The 3,236-nt window shown below is 29.2% G+C and overlaps 1 pseudogene; it reads left to right on the forward strand.

Annotated features, from left to right (window-relative positions):
* Nucleotides 1–637: 637 nt before the first annotated feature.
* Nucleotides 638–2,658, forward strand: LOC145973737 (ATP-dependent DNA helicase Pif1-like; annotated as a pseudogene).
* The last annotated feature ends 578 nt before the right edge of the window (nucleotides 2,659–3,236 follow it).

Raw genomic sequence — 3,236 nt, forward strand, 5'->3', positions numbered from 1 at the left:
TATGATCTTCCTCGAAGGGACAATGAAGTTAATATAAATGATTATAACCCTGTTCTTCTTACTGCATGGAAAGGTAATATGGATATACAATTTATTGGTGAAAAATCATCATTACTTACTTGGTATGTTACTAAATATATAAATAAGGGAAAAAGTGAATTGTCTGATTCTATTCTTAATAGTAAAAATAGTAAAAACAAGTCATTAGCAAATTATCTTTGGAATTTACGAATAATAGAGAATGTGGAGCTCTTGAAACTGCTGACACATTGCTAGGTATTTCTTGATACGGAACTGATCGAAATACGAATGTTAAATGGTTAGATGTTAATCAAATACGACATAGAAAATTAAAAAATCGCAAAGAAATTGAAGCTCTTGATTCACTGATATATTTTATCCATCTTTGATAGATAATTATTATTCACATAGACTGAGCGAATTAGAAAAAATATCTCTTTATGAATTTGCACAGTGGTATAATATTTCGAAGATCAAACCAAAAAATAAGAATATTGAATATTATGAAATAGATGGTGATTATTATCTTAAACGGCGACAGCGTGGACATCTTATTAATCATTATAAATATAATGTTAATGCACAACCGGAAAAGTATTTCTTTTCGTTATTACTTATGTTTCAACCATGGCGAAAATTAGAAGATCTTAGAAACGGATGCGACACTTATGCCGAATCGTTTCACAAAATAAAATTGCATCATGTTAAAGCACTACAATATCATGAAAGATTAGAAGAATTGCAAAAAGCATTTGAAACTGCAAAACAATTAGTTCAGGAATATCTGGATGACGACTTACAAAAACAACAGTCTCAAGATGATCCTGAAATTCCAATAGGTATACAAAATATAGAGGCTGGTGAAGCAGTGCAAGATTTTAAAGATTTTGGTGATAAAGGAATTCGAGAAATTGATGTATCTAAAATGATAGCAAAATTAAATACGGATCAAAAACGAGTTTTCAATAGAGTTATCAATACTGTAGAGTCAGATGAATCAGTATTACGATTATATGTTAGCGGAGAAGGTGGTACTGGAAAAAGTTTCTTAATCAAAACTATTAAATGTTGGATAAAACGAAATCTCAACAAAGATACTGCTGTAGCAGCACCTACTGGTATAACAGCGTTTAATATAGATGGTTTGACAGTTCATAGATTGCTTCAATTACCCGTTGAATATGGTCATACTCCTAAATATAAACAATTATCTGATCATGTATTGAAACTTTTACGAGCAGATCTTGAAGATGTTATTCTTTTTGTAATTGATGAAGTATCAATGATATTTAATTGACGTTGATGTACATACATTTTCGATTGTCTGAAATATTTGACACTGACAGTGATTGTGATGATGGATGGTTTGGTCGAAAGCACATTCTTTTATTGGGAGATTTGCTTCAACTACCTCTTGTACATGAAGATCCTATCTTTATACACTTATCAAATGAGAAAATTACTAAATACCTTAATTCCTTAAATGCTGTTAATTTATGGACTACATTATTTGACTATGATGAATTAACAATCAATATGCGTCAGCAAGGAGATGACTCTTACCGTCAGTTATTGTCGAGAATTCGTATCGGCTTATTAACAAAATCTGATCATAAGATTCTTGAAAATAGAAAAATTTCTTTCAAAAGTGATTCCTTTGAATCTAGATTAAACGAATTATGTAATTTTATTAATAATTTGCCATCAGACACCGTTTGTTTGCTGCCTACTTGTCGTATGTGTGATGTCCTCAATGATGCAATGTTAAGTCGCATTGTTTCTAAAGAAATATTATTAATTGCTGAAGATATAATTGACTGTATTCCATATGTAAAAAAGAAAGTATTATCAAATAATGATGATGATAATTCTAGAACAGCTGGGCTTTCAAAACAAATCACAATTAAAATTGGAGCAAAAGTTATGATACGGCGTAATATTGATGCTAGTTTGGGTCTTGTAAATGGTACAATTGCTAAAGTAATTTCAGTTGTACAAGATACATCTACTGATAACATAGAAAAGATCAAACTTCTTTTACCATCAGGTTCAGAATATTTAATTGAAAAAGTAAGTGTTAAATTTGAAGTGATGGATAGAGCGTATGTTACCAGAAAACAATTTTCATTATCTTTGAGTTATGGTATTACTATTCATAAAAGCCAAGAATTAAGTTTGCAAAATGCTATTATGGACATCGGTAACTCTATATTTAATTGTGGTTAAGTTTATGTTGCATTATCAGGAGTTACATCTTTAGGTGGATTACATCTAGTTAATTATGATCCGTCATCGATAATAGCTAGTGAAAAAGCTATTATCGAATATAATAGACTAAGACGGATACATAAACCAGAAACAAAAGAAATAATTAAATATCCAAAAGACGCCTATCACAAAGTGAAGGATATTTTGTGGGCGTTACCAAAAGTAATTACTTCTATTCAAAAATCAGATGAAGTACAGCGAAATACTGGTTGGATCATACATGGTTTCCAAAATATAGATAAGGTTTCATATTATGCAAATGCAGTATTGCAATGTTTATTGAATTTAAATGCTATTAGGCAGCAATTGTTTTATTGTGAAAAATCAGATGTTTTACGTATGTTAATGCATCGATATGAAAATGGATGAAAATGCATAATCTAAATACATATGCAATACGGCAATGTTTAGGAGAATATTTTTCTAGTTCTCTAAAACGAAATGCATCAGATTTTTTTATAGCTCTGCGAAAAATATGATTGTATAAAAACACTAGTGAGGCATCAAATAACTTCTATAAGACGATGCAAAACTTGTGGTGATACAAATACTATTGTTGATAATAATATTATTATATTATTTCTATTCCTATTAATAACTTGAAAAAGAATAAGTATAATTTGAATGATTTATTAAATATTACGTTTTCACATTGGTATCAATTGCATAACGAATCTTGTGAATACTGTACCGAAAAAAATAATAGATTATTAAAAAGGGATATAATATTGACAAAAGAGATAGGTGTTATTCATTTTATACTGTTTTCATCACAGGATGATAAATTAATGAAAGCAACACACGATTTAAATTTGTGTGCTATTCCAACAACTAAAGTATTAATAGATAAGCAATTGTATAAAGTGATGAATGCTATATTTTATCATGATTCAAATATTGATGAAGATCATTATATAAGTATGTGCAGAGAAGGAACATCTAATATT

This window comes from Camponotus vicinus, unplaced genomic scaffold (assembly GCF_025532165.1).
Source record: "Camponotus vicinus isolate PSW18456_S1 unplaced genomic scaffold, iyCamVici1.0 SCAF_6, whole genome shotgun sequence".
Taxonomy (NCBI): domain Eukaryota; kingdom Metazoa; phylum Arthropoda; class Insecta; order Hymenoptera; family Formicidae; genus Camponotus; species Camponotus vicinus.